At 49.3% G+C, this 17,140-nt stretch overlaps 1 protein-coding gene and 1 long non-coding RNA gene across 3 annotated transcripts in view; one reads left to right on the forward strand and one right to left on the reverse strand.

Moving 5' to 3' along the window:
- The window catches only part of Twist2 (twist family bHLH transcription factor 2), a 45,381-nt gene extending 35,672 nt beyond the window's left edge, over positions 1 to 9,709 (forward strand). The window contains exon 2 of the mRNA XM_021646902.2: positions 9,326 to 9,709. The gene's annotated coding sequence lies outside the window, so the exon portion shown is untranslated. The remainder of the gene's footprint in view (positions 1 to 9,325) is intronic.
- The window catches only part of LOC132648125 (uncharacterized), a 47,242-nt gene that overhangs the window by 13,994 nt on the left and 16,108 nt on the right, over positions 1 to 17,140 (reverse strand). The gene's annotated exons all lie outside the window — the stretch shown is intronic.

The raw sequence follows: 17,140 nt of genomic DNA on the forward strand, positions 1-17,140 counted from the left end.
GACTCCCCGACTAGCCCAGCTGAGTCTGTGTCCCCACTTTTCTGGGCCAGTGGGAGATCCCTCTTCATTAGGGTACATGTCTCCTGGTCAGACTTAGCTCTACAATGCATATCCAATATGCCTGTGCCCACAACACTCACCACTCTCTCCATGTTGTCATATGGGGTCCTGTGTGTCTCTGGCCCCTCCCCAAAGTGCCACTGACCTACCCAGGTCCTCAGCCTCACCTGCTTGGCTGGGCCCCGTATCTCTGTCCCAGTCCTTCTTGTTTTGCCCCCAGACAGTACTGAGGCTTTTCAAGAGTTTGCGGTGCTTCTCTGGGATCGCCTGTGTTTGTGATATGTACTGATTATGCTCCACAGCACAGCATACTGACTACACTCCACAGCGCAGCAGTGTAGCCCTGACTGGACTCGCGTGACTACGTCTTTCGAACACCTATGGCACATGTTGCTGTAGTGACCTGTTGCGCTGTCTGTCCCGAAAGTGAGTGGTGAGCTGGTGCAGGACCGTCCCAGCGGTGGTCGCCTCTGCATGCTGCATCGCCAGTGTGGCCTTCTGCAGCCATCCTTCAGATTCCATTGAGCTGGGGGGGGGGGGCAGTGCGGCTTGGCTTCACCTAAATGCATTTGCTAAACTAATTCTCCAGAGTTTGTGCTTGCATGGCAGGTGCCTTGCATGTGAAATAGTGTTTCCGGTCAGGCTGGAGTTCTGGCTGCCCATCTTAGCCCACCTGTGTCCTGTAATCTCTCTGTCTCTGAGATGACAACGTTTGACTAGATGGTCCCTGAAGGAGCCTCTGTCACCACCAGGCTGGGATGGAGCAGTTTCTCATTCCCCTTTCTCTCCCCTGGGTTTATTTGGGAGCTGATTCAGCGACATCTGAGGAAGTCATAAGTCACTGCGTGAAGTAGTTTCTGGATGTGGAAGCCGCAGGGCTTGGAAAAGGGTCAACTCCTCTCTGGTGATCTGGCTCGTTGTGGCTCGGAGACTGGAGAATGCCCTTTGCAGCCTTTTGATGGCTATGAGGGAGAAAAGTCAGGCTTTACTGAGCAGGAGGCTTCCAGTTAAACAGGAGGATTTGGCCAGTGGGATGCTGGGTCTGGCCTTGCTCTGGCAGCTCCCACCAGACGGACAAAGGGACAGAGTTAGCTCCTGGGGTGTGGGGTCATCAGTAGGTGGTGGATGGGGAAGAGCCCTGCAGAGACTATGGAACAGAGACAAACCTGACCCTTCTCTGGTTGTTTTGGGCTATCAGTTGGGCCATTTCAAGACATCAGCCTGGAGTCCCCGAAGGAGAGACACAGCTCTAGTGAGAGAGGGAAAGACAGGGAGAGAGGGAATACAGGGTTTCCCCTTTGTCATACAGGGCAAGCCCAGGACAGATGAGTGCATAGGTGATGGAGATAGAGAGAAATCAGAGGCAGGGAAGACCTGTCTGGCCATCTTTACCCACCTTCACCTTAATCCTTTCTGCAGATGACTCACCTGTGAGGGTTCAGAGGTGCCAGGATGCTGTCACCCAGAGAGAGCCAGAGAACACAGAGGCCTCAGCCACTCAGGTGCAGCAGGGTCACCTTCCCAAGACCACACCAGCTGCTGCAGTATCATAGCAGCTCATAGTCCTGGCCCCACCCTGAGTCTGAGGGGGGTGCACAGTGAGATGGAGAGCTTTGTCCACACACTGGGATTCTGGGAGCTCCATGCAGGCAGGAGGAGATGGAATGTCACCCATGGGTCATTACAGGGAGGTAGAGAAGGCTTATGTGCTAGAGGGTTAAGGACTCTTTCTGCCACGAGGGCAGCTCCCTGTCTCTGCTCTGGCTGCTTTGCAGGGTCCTGTGGCTACTGTCACAGCCCCTCATCGTCTGACGAGGCCAGCTAGGCTCTGGCCCCACCCTCTAGAATCAGGGCCCAGAAGCCCACAGAGGAGACCACACAGCCGCTGCTTCAGGTAGGTGAATGCTACAATAGCCCTTTGAAGGGTAGGAACCTCCTGTGAGGGGCCTGGGCACAGCCACCCAGAGGAAACTATAAAAACAAATGAATCCCAGAAGGCCCATTGCTTTGCAATTTTCATTTGCCTCAGAGAAAGAACAGCCTGTCTCTCTCCCTCCTTCACAGCCCCACCGACATCCTTCATCCCATAGAATGGCCCCACCCCCGTCTTCAAACTCCTCCAATGGTCTCTTTCAGCTACTGTTCCGTTTCAGAAGCTCTCTCAGCCAGGTGGTGGGCCAGGGTTCTGGGACCAGTCCTGCGGCTCTGTACTCTGTCCATATTACATCGCCCGCCACTACCCAAGCCATCCAGAGGCTGCTCAGAGGCATGAGTGGGCAGACAGGCTGTCTTGGAGAGATGGTAGCCCAACTATTGCACACCCCACACTTGTCGCGTGAGTCTCCACTGATCACTCCCACCTAGCACCCAGCACCCAGCTCCTGGTACCTAGCATCCAGCAAGGGAGCTGGATCATCACTCCTAACTATCCATCACCCAGTGAATCCAGGCTTGTGGCTCTTGAGAGGTGGCCTCTGCCTACAGTTACTCACTGTCTCCGACCCACCTGGCCTTACTCTGAGCTGAGATGGCTGCAGGGATCTGGGATGGAAGAAGACTTTGCCTTTGGAAGCAAAACATGTTGCTTCCAGCCTGTGTGTACACATGCATTTGTCAAAAAGACAGCCTGCTGGGGGAGGCAGCAAGGGGTGTGTGTGTGTGTGTGTGTGTGTGTGTGTGTGTGTGTGTGTGTGTGCAGCTTGGGGCTGGCAGCAGGCCTGAGGCTGCCCAGAGCTGCTCTCCCCTCAGAGGCCCCACACTCTCCTTGAACTCTTACCAACTGGGAAATGAAGTCTGTTCGGCTCACAGAGGTATCTTTGGCGCTTATCCCCTGCATCTTGGTGGCTCAGGTGGGTGAGCTGGGGGTGGCCAGCAGTGTCCACAGCATGGCCCACATGAGATGGTCCTGAGAAACCCATGTCTGGGATCCTTGAAACTAGCTGTCACAAGCTCAGGATGGGGACCACAGTGGGGCCAGGCCCAGCAAAGGAACATTAAAATGCCCAGGGTCTCGCTTCCGCCATTACTCTAATCTTCTGTATGGGGTGGGAGGTCTCAGTCCTGGTTTACTTCCAAACAGGGCTGGGCTGCTTCTGGGTGTGAGCAGCCAGACTGCGCATGCTCCGAAGCGGGCTGGACGAGCTGAGAACTCTGCTCTGTGCAGATGTGGGTCCAGGATCCCAGGTGACAACTGAGAGGCTTCTGGGTCTCACTCTGCAGCTGCTGTACCCACTTCTGAGTTGCAAAATCCACACTCAGGCAGCTTGCTATGTGTGTGATGCACCAGCCCGAGCCCTGCGGCTGCTTGGTGGGCTCCTCCAGCCTCTGAGGGCTCCTTCTGCCTCTCTGACAACATGGGGAAAGTGCTGGGGGCTTCGAGGAAGGCACTGCTTGCTAGGCATGGTGGGAGCCCTGTTCTAAGCTCCGGGAGCTGCTAGGTTCTCTCTGGTCTCTTCCCTGTGTCCCTCTTTCAACAGCTACTAAGCGCATGTCAGGTGCTGCTGACAGTGTCTTAGCTGCTGTCCTGTTGCTGTGATGAAACACTGTGACCAAGGCAACTTTTAGAAGAAAGCTTTACATCCTCATCCCCAGGCAGTAGACAGAGTGTGGAGAGGGAGGGGAAGAGAAGAGAGAATGGACCTGGCGTCAGCTCTTTTTTTTATATATATTTTTAATCTAGTTATTCACTTTGCATCTCGGTTGTAGCCCCTCCCCCTCTCCTCCCGTCATCAGCTTTTGAAACCTCAAAGCCCACCCCAGCGACACAGCTTCTCCAACAAGGCCATGCCTCCTAAACCTTTCCAAATAGTTCCACCAACTTCAAACTAAGGGGCAAATATATATGGCTACAGGGCCGTTCTTACTCAAACCCTACAGTTGCCCTATGGCCCCGGCTAGAGAAGAAGACCGCCTCCTTCCCTCCAGACGTCACCATCACCGTGACATGGCCCGCCTGGGCGCTGGCAGAGCACACGCAGTAGGTCCAGTCGTTACTCCTACTTGATGTGTTTTGCCCACTGGTGAAACACCCTGAGACTTCCCCATTTTTGAGTAGATGCTGGGATTTACCCAGACTCTGTAGACCTGTGTTCTGACCTCCATGTATGAAGAAGTAGATAATCTCACTGGCCCTCCCTCCCCATGTTCCCCATAACTTGCTATTTATTCTGAATTAATGAATTTTAACTTTTTTTGTCATTTAGAATTGGATGTTTAAAACAGTGCCGAGGCCCACGCTTGTAATTCCAACATTTGGAAGGCTTGGGTAGAAGGATTGAGAGTTCAAGGCCAGCTTGGGTTACACACTGAAGCCCTACCTCCAACATCAACCAAACCAAAGCACCAAAAGCCTGGCCTGCTTTGCTATCTCAGGGGTTTTCATTCAGATGCATGGGTGAATGCTCTACCCTCTGGTTTTTGTACCATTGCGCTATCTGACTGTGTTGCTGTTTTTGTGGGAGAGAGATTATGACTGGATGGGTACAGAACACAGAAGGGAAATCTCCATGCTATGAACCTAAAATGGCTCTAAAAATTAGGCTCTGAAATAAACAGGCATGAGTAAATAAAATAAAATAAAATAAAAAATAAAACAAAATGAAACAGGAAATGTACCCCTTGCTTACATTCCGGAAGAGTTGAAGTCACACAGATAGGAATCATTGTCCTTTGTGGCTTCTATTAAATACCCTGTGAATCAGGCTTAGTTGTTCAAATGGACACACACGGACCATTGATAAGTGGGTTATTTTAGCTGGCACTTAGTCACGAGTCCATTCAAGTTTCCTGAGTTTTCTTCGCTGAGTTTGGTAGATAGCAGTACAGTGATTAAGAGGCCACCCCCTGGGGGTGGCGGCTCACACTTGTAATCCCGGCCTTGGGATGCAGGAAGCTCGCATTGAGGCCAGCCTGTGCAAAGTTAAAATCGGGGGAGGGGGGGAGGCAGCTCGGAGATGGACCACCCAGCCTGAGCACCTGCTCATGGCCCTTCCCGCTGCAACTTGGGGAAGACATGATCAGGGTCCCTCAGAGTATATATATATAGTTTCCAACCTGCTCTTTCTCTTTGAAAGCAAGCAGCTCTGTCTCTGGGGTGTGTGCTCCTCGGAGGACCTCCTCATCTGCCGTGACCCCACATGCCCAGCGCATCCTCTGATTGTTGCTCACTCGGAGTTCAGAGTCTACTCCTGACTGACGACACTGTCTGCTCTTCTCTCCAGCCGCCTACTGGTAGCTGGTGTGGGCAGCTCTGACACTGCGCCCAGACTCATCCACACAGAAGCCGGGGCTCTCTAGAAGCCCAGGTGCTCCCCAAGTGGATGAGAAATGGGGGCCATGTGGTCTCACGGCGTCCCCAGTTCTAGTCCAGCTGTACTCCTACCCAGCCTGCCACTCCCTCAACCTCTGCGGAACCAGAATCCCAGGAGCTGAAAGGGTCTCGGCTTTGGGGACAGCAGGGTGTCAGTGTAGGAGGTAGGGAGCAGGAAGGCAGGAGCAGACGGGCAGGGGCTGACCCATTTGAACAAACTGAAAGGCCTTGGGGACCTGTGGAGCTAGAAGTTTATCCTTTTCTCATTCTAGGGACAGAGAGATCAGTTAAGGTAGGGAGGCACTTCTTCATTGTATAGGTGATGGCCACACTCGTGGTTCTGTGCTCACATCCCTCTTGGAGCACTCACCACATGAGAAACCCAGATGTGTTGTGTGCATGTGTGTATGCATGTATGCATATGTGTGTCTCTGTGTGTATAGGCTTGTGTGTATGCATGTATGCATATGTGTGTCTCTGTGTGTATAGGCTTGTGTGTATGCATGTATGCATATGTGTGTCTCTGTGTGTATAGGCTTGTGTGTATGCATGTATGCATATGTGTGTCTCTGTGTGTATAGGCTTGTGTGTATGCATGTATGCATATGTGTGTCTCTGTGTGTATAGGCTTGTGTGTATGCATGTATGCATATGTGTGTCTCTGTGTGTGTAGGCTTGTGTGTATGCATGTATGCATATGTGTGTCTCTGTGTGTATAGGCTTGTGTGTATGCATGTATGCATATGTGTGTCTCTGTGTGTGTAGGCTTGTGTGTATGCATGTATGCATATGTGTGTCTCTGTGTGTATAGGCTTGTGTGTATGCATGTATGCATATGTGTGTCTCTGTGTGTGTAGGCTTGTGTGTATGCATGTATGCATATGTGTGTCTCTGTGTGTATACTTGCATGTGTATATATGCTTGTGTGTATTCGTGTGTGTGTGTGCATGTGTGTACACATGCACTTGTGATCTTTCTGACAGTTGAGCTAAGTCTCCTGTGAGCAGCAGCTGGCTTGTGCTTCTTTTGGCCTGGGTTTCAGCATCTCCACTGTGTTCTAGTTCATATGTATGTGTCTTCTGGTGTCAGATTCTTTGACTCATCTCAGCCTTTTCAGCAACTAGCTCCATTCTTTTCGCATAGCACGGTACACGCTGGGAGGTGGGCGAGTGTGCACACGGATGGAAGGGAGGGAAGAGTAAGAGAAAGGAGGAGGATGGAAGGGCAAACGTGATAGACAGACACCTCCCAGCTCAGCTCCTCACCTGGAGACTCACTAGTGTGCATGCCTTCCTTGGCCAGCACGAGGCTCTTACAAGCTTCTTAGTGCCTAGTGGTCTGGTTCAGGGGCCACTGAACACCACTCTCAGTCCAGCTGCAGCGGCTCGGCCGCCTGCTCGAGCCAGGCAGAGCCAGAGTGAGCCACAGGAGGCCCATGCACGGGGCTGGGGTAGCCCTTCAGCAGGGAGGCCATCTTGAGCCCAGACGTTTTACATTTGCCTGTCTGCAGACACGTGGGGGTCAGGGTGACATCAAGGGGGAGGCTAGGAGGCTCTCAGTCAAGAAGACTAATGAACCTGCCACTTGCTTCTGCCTGAACCCGGCCCCCTCCATCAGATGAAGTCAGTCGCCAAGACCTACCCTGTTGGGACAGCCCCTGCCATTCTGGGCTTTTCATGGACCATCCTGTGCTTCCCCTGGTGGGCTGGCTCAGCTCAGATATCAAGAGCTGTTGTAATTATTTCCTCCCACTGAGGAAGGCTTCCATTTAGCTTTCTCTCCCTCCCCCCCTCCATTAATTATCTAATTATAACCACATTCTCCAATAGAGCAGCCTTTGACTCTCTGCCCAGGACCACTTAAAGAGGCTTAAATATTTGGAGTGCTCTGAACTTGAAAAAAGGAGGGAGAAAGAGCACAAGCAAGCACACACACATACACACACACACACGTGTGTGTGTGTGTGGTGTGTGTATGTGTGTGTGCAAGAGAGAGAGAGAGAGAGAGAGAGAGTGTGTGTGCTTGTGTGAGTGTATCTGTGCCTGTGTATATCTGTTTCTGTCTGTGTCTATGTGTATCTGTGTGTATGTGTCTCTATGTATGTCTGTGTGTTTCAGTGTATATATGTCTCCATGTGTGTCTGTGTGTCTGTGTGTGTGTGTGTCTGTGTCTGTGTGTGTATGCATGCCTAGTTTTAGCAAAAATCTTACTTTTCACATTGTTTTCATGCTGCCAGAAGGGGAAAGCGTCCAGGAGCTTTGAGAAGCCCCTCACAGAGTTCAGGTCTAGGGAACTGTATTGTTGATGTCGGAGGCCCTTGCACACTGGCCAGTCAGGTGTGGCAGGATGGTGTGCTGCCCTGAACAGTCAGGTGACAGGTCAGATACAGCCTCTGCTGTGGCTGAAGTCCTGGAGTGAGGCTCAGACCCGGCTGTTCCCGGCCCTGGTGGCTTCATCACCCACCTGGACGACGTCCTCAGCATGCTGCTGAGCCCTGGCAGCACCTCGCGTCCACTAACATGTCCTCCTCACTCCATGGACCATGCAGAAGTAGCGCAGCCTGGAAATACATGGCCACCCCCTCTCATTCTGGCTCTCAGGCCGCCTCCATCTCCCCACACACCTTCAGTGAGCTCAAGGCAGGCACAGATGAGTGATGGAGCCCTGTTGTCCAGACTCCTCAGGAACCTGGACACCCCTCCAGCACAGAGAGCGGCCACTCTGTCCTGTCACCTGTCTATACCCCTCCCCTGCAGGCTGTGTGGTTCCAGACCAGCCTTCACTTGGGGAAGGGGGGCTGTTTCTAAGCAGAGCACATGTGGCGCAGGCATGTGTGTGCCTGTACGTATTCACATGTATGAACATAGATATGTGTAAGTGTATGTATACATGCATGTATGTGTAAGTGCATTGCCTCACGGGCCATGGGTGGGTGGCATGTGAATTCAGCCCCTATCCATGAACATGACGTTTGACCTGCTGCCCATATTTGAATGCTACAAGAGCTGGCATCTTAGAGGCCATGCCAGGTGACACGTAGATGGCTCCTGTACCAGAGCGTCATGAGAGTAGAGTGTACACGTTAGAGGCTGTGCCGGGTGACACATAGATGGCCGGCTCCTGTACCAGAGCGTTATGAGAGTAGAGTGTACACCTTAGAGGCCGTGCCGGGTAACACTTGGCCGGCTCCTGTACCAGAGCGTCATGAGAGTAGAATGTATAAGTGGGCGCAGCACCAGCCCTATCAGCCCCATTGGCTCACATAACTTAAAAATCAGTTGTATGACCTTGAAGTGATGGGAAAGTTCTACATTTCACTGACAGATGAGGGAGCAAGAAACAGCACAATATACACTATACATCTCACTGTACACACATCACATACCACACACATGCTACACACATACACTTTACACACATCACACACCACACACTGCACACACCATACACTACACACACACACACACACACACACACACACACACACACTATGCACACACATTGACAGCTATCCAGATATTGAGGCTATGGTACTGAGTTTGAATTTATTACTCTGGGGGAAATTGGTTGAAATGGTGATAGGATTTTCCTGCACATTTTGATGCTGCGTCTTCAGAATCTATCATTATTTTCCAAGGCGTCTATACCTGCCGTCGGTCAGCACCAGCAGCAGCCTCCCAGCAGCCCCACCCTGGAGGCCCAGTGCAGGCTCTCCCAGGAGCCAGTGTGTGACCTGAGAAGAAGACGATGCTGCGCAGACAGCAGCCTTCCCAGGCCTAGGAACTCTGAGGCCTGGGCCTGGGCCTGCCCAGCTTCCGCCAGGGAAGGAGCTGGGAGTGGCACACATGAAGCAGAGCCAGCTCTCCATACCGGCAGCCTCGGGTCCCCTCAGATAGAGACTGTGCTTCCCAGAAGGTCACATGCTGTGGCGTCTCACCTCCTCTCTTTCTCTTCCAGATCCACCTGCACATGTCAGGCATGAGCAGAACTGGACGTGTCCACAGCTGTGACTATTGGCACCTGGGCAACCTTGTGGCTCCTCATGACCCCAGTGCCCAGGCTGAGGGTTCAAGGGAAACAACGGTGGCACAGGACAGCAGACCCAGGCTCACATCCTTCTCAGAGACACCCCATGGGATGGGCAGCAGCCTTCCTGCCAGTGACTTTCGTGCCCTCATCTCCCCACCATTGGATTCCCACCTGGGTTTGGCTTGGGGAGTCTTTCTGGAAAGCTCTAGATTCAGGAATGCATCTATAAGGATATATTGGATTGTATTTCCCTCTAAGTGCCTTTTTTTAAATGTATATTTTTAAATAAAACAGAAATGCATTCTTGTAGAACCTGTTTAAACTGGACCAAGGCTCTCAGAACAAGGACCCAAGATCCCTCCTACCCCAGACCTCCCGTGCCTGTTTGGAGGAAGCCTGGACTCCCTGGCCACACTCTCCTGCTCGTTATTTCTCCATGGCCTGCTCAGCTAGCCGTGTTATATATTCCCTGTTCAGTGTGTATGTTGCTGATTTGTTTATTTATTGAGATATCTCCCCGCCGACTGCCACGCGCTGTGTATGCTGCCCCACGCAGGAACAATAAAGAGGCTCGCACGGCCCGCTGTCGCCCCTCTGTTCTCTGAACCTGAAAGCTGAGGGGGTTGCAGAAATGAGGTATTTGCCACTCTAAAGGGGACGAGAAAAGATGAGAGACACATCTGGTTTACCACACATTAACAGCTGTAGGAATTGTTAGAAACCAGAGGCACCAGTTAACACTGTGTGTTAACACCAGCGTCAGCAGACAGCAGACCTGGCTGACCTAGGAACCAAAGTGTGTTGATTCCAGTCTCTGTGACAAGCAAACAAACAAACAAACAAACAAAAACAGGAAAAATAATTTGAAAGATGAAAAACTCATTTCAGCTCACAGTTTCAGAAGTTTTAGTCTGTGGCTGGCTGGCTTCATTGTTTTTGTGCCTGTGGCAAGGCTATAAACCATGAGGTGTGGGGGGGAACTGCCTCTCTCAGAGGTGGGGAAGCAGAGAGAGGTCAGAGACCCACTGCTGGAGAGACCTGGTCAAGTTCAAGGCCAGCGAACCGCAAAGGCTCCAAGCTATCTCTTCTGGTCAAGGCCTTGTGCCCTGGGGTATGGGGCCAATAGAGGCTCTCCTTCCTGGGACAACAGAAGGCCTGCATGAGGGTCCATCAATCAGTGTGAAAATGAAGGAGTTGGTGATGACCCAGGGGCTGGCTATGAGGTGTGGGGTCAAGAGACCTCTGTAAGATGGTCAAGATTTGTTGGGAGTGGGGGTTGACCCACAGAGCCTGGGTGAATGTCCTACAGGAAAGAGTACAATTCAGTACAGGGGTTTCAGGTTCTGACACCGTGTAGTACATGGTGAGGCCAGTGAAGCTTCCAGGTGTAACCACAGAGCAAAAGACACGGAAGAATGGCCACCACCTATGCAGCAAGACACAGAGAAGTGAAGCTGGTGTGATGGGAGAGGTCCCTGATGATTACAGAGCAGACAGCAGAGGCCAGGGGCCAGAGGAATGAGGCCAGAGGCAGCATGGCCCAGGGCGAGAAGCAGCCCACATGCCACATAGGTGATGTTCCCTGGGTTCGTGGAGCGCCACCATGAGATTTAGGGCTGCCGGGTGCAGAGGTCTACAGGGAAAGGAATAGTAATGGGGGCTTGTGGGGCAGGCTGGCAGTGTGGAAGCCAGCAGAGACATGGGATGTCTGACAGTTGGTGGGATTGGGGGGGCGCTGATGAGGCTGGGGCATGGCAAGGGATATTCATCTCAAGATGGCCTCTCCATGAGGCTGGGCACAGAAGGAGTGTCTTACAGGAAGCTCTGTGGGGTCCAGGCTTCTGCTCCTAAGGTGCCTTGAGGCAAGAGCAATATAGAGACTTCTGAGTCAGCCTCCATGGCCCAGGACCTGGGGCAAACAGGCGTGTGTGTGTGTGTGTGTGTGTGTGTGTGTGTGTGTTTGTGTGCATGTGGAGGCCAGAGATTTGGCAGTTGACATCTTCTATCATTCATCACCTCATTTACTTATTTATTTTTAATTAATTTATTTATTTTTGTATGTGTTTGTGTGGACACATGCATACCATGGCACCTATGTGGGTGTCTGCAGGAGTTGGCTCGTACCTTCTAACAAGTGGTATTAAAGTCAGGTTGTCAGGCTTGAAGACAAACACCTCCACCACTGAGCCATTTCCCTGGCCCACAACCTGATTTTTCAAGTACCTCATTGATTCAGCTAAGCTGTTTTGCTACAAAGATTTGCCCGTCTTTGCCTCCCTGGTCCTGGGGTGAGACTGACACCACCATGTCTGAATGTTTTATGTAATCTCTGAGGATACAGACTTGGGTCTTCCTGCTGGTGAGATCACTTTTCCTGACTGAGCAATCTGATCTGTCACCATGATTGAGGAGCTCTGATGAAAAGGACAAGAAGGGAGTGGTATCCAGCCTTGGTGCTCTTGCTGGGGACAGTTCCGTTTCTTTGGCATGGGGTGGCAGAGCTGGTATCAGGGTGAACCCTCTCAATAGCTGCTGGAGCACCACCCGCCTCTCCCAGTGACACAGGGAGAGCATGGCATCCGGAGCTTCTCAGTGATTACCCCTTACCCCACCATTGACGCGGATCTAATTTCTCCTGAGTTCATGGTCCTACACTCCTCCCAGCTGGATTTTCTATCAGTTTACAACACAGAGCATTTTAACAAATGCATCTTCAGCACTTCCACCAGGAACAAAAGTTAGACAAGTGTTAAAAATGGCCAGGCTTACAGACTATGAGGAGGAAGAGCACAGAAAACTTTCTTGACACATTGACGTCTTGAGAGGCCACAGCCAAGTGGGAACCTTGACAATGACTGAGTAAAAGAGAAAACACAGCGGCGTAAGAGTCTTAGAGCACGGGTGGCTGCAGCCCTGGGGTCATCCATCATCCCCAGGCTCTGGCAAGGTCCCCGGAAAGAATGCACAGAGATGGCTTTGTGGTTTGATAAGATCCACAGCACAAGGAAACAGTAACCAATGTTTGTGAAGAAGGGATTGTGAAAACCAAGCCCAACCCACAGGGCTGTCCCAACAGTGAATGGACAGCCAAGGAGCGAAGTTTGAAATGAGCCTCCAGATGTTTGCTGCCAGTGCTTTGGACCAGGTGGATGTCCAGGGGTGAGAAGAAATCTGACAAAACTAGCATGCAACTCAGAGCTATGTGGTCCCTGCAGACTGTGTGCAACCCAGCTCGCCACATGGATGGATGAGCAGGAAGGACTCTCACTTCATACAGCACACTGAAAACGAGGCTGGGGACACCTGACGCCTGCCTTGCGCTCGGCCTGTACAGGGCATGCCCATGAAGGCAATGTACACTGGTGTAAGTTGCCTATCTTTTTTCCTGTTCAAGTTGAATGGAAGCTCCCCACCTCCCACCATGGTGGGGTGAAAGATTCACACAGCCCAGAGGCATTTTGCTTTATGGAGTTTCCACAAAAGCACTCCTTCCCTTCTTGGCCTTACATCTTTAAAGCTTACTGCTCCCTTCATTTTGTTCAGATTTTTAAAACGTTGTTTTGAGGCCAAGATTAACAAATGTGACTCTTTATCATATTGGAACTGACCCAGCAATTCACAGATTAAACAAAAGCAGACGAGGCTAAGCATTTGGAAGGAGATGCAAATGTCCATTAGTTGGATGGTCCCAGAGACTCCCGACCTATCTCCTCCCACTGTCCACTTTGAGGAATTGTAAAGGTGAGGGAGAATTAGAAGGCCTCTTTCTCTGCCCATGTCTTCCTCCTGTGTGGACACTCTTGCTGCCCGTTGCTCTCTTGTGAACGTAGTCCCATCTTCCCGTAGCCATCCCTGCCCCTCCCACTCTGCTGACTGGGGCGAGGCAACTCTGAACAACCTCTTCGCTGCCAAGAGCCCAGGCATGGGTGGATGAGCTGGGCCGAGCAGGGTCCTCTAGGGGTTTGGGGAACAGAGGCTGCTCTTGTTGGCTGCAAGAGCTGAAGCCAAAAGGATATAACTCTGGAGTCGGCAGGGGGGGTGGGGGAGGCGGTGGCATGTGAACCCTAAGCAAGCTGGGAGAGAAAAGAGAAGAATCCCTGAGGAAGGAGAGGAAGTCAGCTAGTAGAGGAACCATGCAGGGAGAAGACATGAATCTATCACCCAGAAACAGGTGAGGAGACCACTGATCCTTGCTGGCAATTTACTGTACTTGATGATGGTCCATGTTCCACAGCTATAGCAAAACACCTGTAGCAAGGTCATTCATAAAGAAGAAGAGTTCACTTTGTTCATGGTGCTGGCAGCTAGGAAGTCTAAGGCCATGCTACTGGCTCTCATCAGCTTCTGGAATGGGCAGGCAGAGATGTAACAGGCTGAGACAGAGCAAGTGTATAAGCTAGCTCTCTCTTTTTTCTTTTCAGAAAGCCAGCAATGCCTTCACAACGGCTTCATCTAATCCTAATTACCCCTTGACACTGTTAATGTGTGACTTTGGGGGTTGAGTTCTTAACATAGGAACTTTCCTTGAACACCTTCAGGCCACACCAATGGAGAAGCAGTACCACCCTCTTGAGACACCTTTTTGCTTCAGTTGCTACTAAGGAACTAGTTGAGTGTAAGTGCGTCCTGACCATCGGGTATTACTCTTCTCTTCACAGGGCTTCCTGGCCAATGACACCCATCCTTTCTGGACACATCCAGGAGTACTGGTGCAAGGAGGTTCACACAGCTAGGGCCACTCTGATAAACATTGCTCCTCCAGGTCCCAGCGTCCATCTCCATAGCTGCCGACGGTCCTTAGCACAGCCAAGCCTCACTGCCTACAGTCATGCCCAGCTCAAGGGTCCTCAGACCAGGTCTTATGCCTTCTCTTTCCTTTTACTGCCCACTCTAATTTCCTTTTTCTCAGGTATTTTATAAAAATAAACATTCCTGAACAAAATTCTCAGCTCTGCCTGAGGGAGAAGAAATGAAGAGGATATGAATCACCTACTTCTAGGAACTTGGGGAACAAAGTCATCAGAACCAATTCCTGCTCAAAACAAAGATGCAAGAAAATTTTAAGTCATAAAATATAAAGAAAAAAATGAGTTCCACCTTAAAAACAAAATATGCAAACCATTCTTACCACAAGGACACCAGAGACCTCCCAAGAGTGAGATTCTGCTTACTCTCTCCACTTCTCTGAAACCTTCATGTCCCCAAATGAGCCACCACATCACCTACCCTACACTCAGAACACTTTCAGGAAAGCAGTCTTGGTGCTGAGCAGAACCCAGAGAAAATTTCACCTGTGAGAAACTGTAAACACTAACAACCCCGTTCATATTTTCACCATACATTTCTATTACTTGGGTGATTGAAACTAAACAAAGATGGAATTATTAAAAAATATTCAAGGATGCTATCGGAAGACAATGAAGAAAGGGAAATAGTAAACATACATCCTAAAATGGCAATAATTACACTAAATGTAAATGGTCTAAAGATACTAATCGAAAGGGATTTCTAGCTTGGACTTAAAACAAACAAACAAAAACAACAACAAAGCAGAAATCAACCACTCAGCTCCACTCAATGTGCATAAAGTGAACAACAAAGTCGCAGCACAGAGCTGAAGGTGCCAGAGAGCTAGCTCAGTAGGCAAAGGCACTTGTTGCAGAAGCCTGATGGCCTAAGTTCAGTCCCCAGAACCCACGTGGATGCAAAGAGAGAACTATCTCCACAGAGTTGTCCTCTGATTTCTACACGTGAGCTGTGGCATAGAGCACCCACACACATGCATCACATATACACAGAGTAAAGATAAATAAAATAAAATAACAGAGCAGACAGGAGACACAGAAAATCCAGTAATAGTTGAAGATTTCAGCCCCTCTCCCGACAATTCATAGAACAATGTAACAACAACAACAAAAAAACAAAACAAAACCACTAAAAAACATAGACGCCCATGCTATCTAACACATGTAATCAGGACACCCACACAGCAGAGTAGTCACCATTCTAAGTGCTAAGAAACATAAATAAAAACAGATTGTATCTTGGGCCATAATATAAATTCAGCAAATTCCAAAGAGTGAAGATCATAGAGAGTGTGTTATCCAACTATAGCAGAGTCAAGCCAGAAACTAATAATTCATAGCAACAACAGATATATGTAAAACTTTATAAACATATATGTGTGTGTGTGTGTGTATACACACTTAAACTTAAACACAGAAGTCAAAGAGAAAATCTTGAGGAAAAAATTTAAAGTCATTTAATCACAATCAAAGAAAATGAAAAAAAAAACATAAAATTTGTAGTACATAGGTACACAGTCATGTTAACCAAAAATAAGCTAACAATAAATGTATACATTGAAATGTGTCAAATAAAAAATTTGAAATCCTACTAAAGAACCCAAAAAGTAGAGAGAAAATAAATCAAAAAGGAAAAAAAATAAAGATGAGAATAGAAACTCTTGATGTTGAAAATAGTAAACCATAAAGAAAGTCAGGGACACAAATAGGTAAGACCAATAATGTTGACAAATTTAGCAATGCCTGCAAAGAAAAAAAGGAATGCAAAAATCAATACTATTCATGAAATGGGAATTTATGACAGATCCTAAAGACCTTAAAAGGATAGTAAAGATATAACATGGACAACTGTACATAAATATGCCAACTTGGATTTATCAGATCATCACCTAACACAGAATAAAATCAGCAGCCCTCCATGAGTCACCTAGTATGAACTAGATTGTTAAACTGCCCATAAATACTAAGGAAACTAAATTCATAATTTAATATTTAAAATTCTACTAAACATTTGACTAGGGATCAATAAAATCTCTACATAGTCTCAACGAGAAAACAAACAGGAGGAAACAATTTGATTTATGATGCCAACATTACCCTGATACCAAGATCAAAAGAGAAAAAAAACAGACAGTTGAGAAAACAAAACACTGGAAGGAGCGATGACTCAGTGGTTAGGAGTGAATACAGCCTACAGAGCACCTCAGCGCGGTTCCCAGCACCAATGTCTGCGTGACCCACACCTGCCTATAATTCTAGCTACAGGGGATGCAGCACCCTCGTCAGGACACGCACACACATCCATCAATATGCTGATCAAGTGAGAGATACTGCAGGAGTTCACGGCTGGCTCAAGAATTTTTATTGGATTTAAATCTCCCTCCATAAGATGGAACTCCTATCTGAAAGGTTAACTGAGCCAAAATCCATGGCTTGCTATATCCTAGATCCCAGCCGAGGACCAAATAGCATTATTCTACCAAATGGACATATTAATACACTACACTCAAGTTCTTATTTTTATACCCACAGACAGTGTGCCTCCAGCCCTCACCAGAAACCTCTTCCCATAGATGACAATTAATACAGGGACCCACAATTAATTAAGAGACTGTCGCAGAGGATCACAATGCAGGCAGTCCTGGTGAGACCTGATAGGCCAGGGTCAAATGGAAGGGGAGGAGGACCTCCCTATCAGTGGACTGGGGGAGGGGCATGGGAGAAGGGGGAAGGAGGGCGGGACTGGGAGGGGATAAGGGAGGGGGCTATAGCTGGGATACAAAGTGAATAAACTGTAATAAATAAAAAAATTAAAAATAAATAAATGCAATAAAAAAGAGAGATTGTGGAGTGTCCAGTTATGGGAACACGGAGCAGCTATATAACACCATTATCTCACCAAGGCTCAGAGATTCATGAAGAACGAGGGAACAGAAAG

The sequence above is a fragment of the Meriones unguiculatus genome, chromosome 15 (genome assembly GCF_030254825.1).
Source record: "Meriones unguiculatus strain TT.TT164.6M chromosome 15, Bangor_MerUng_6.1, whole genome shotgun sequence".
In the NCBI taxonomy this organism is placed as follows: Eukaryota; Metazoa; Chordata; class Mammalia; order Rodentia; family Muridae; genus Meriones; species Meriones unguiculatus.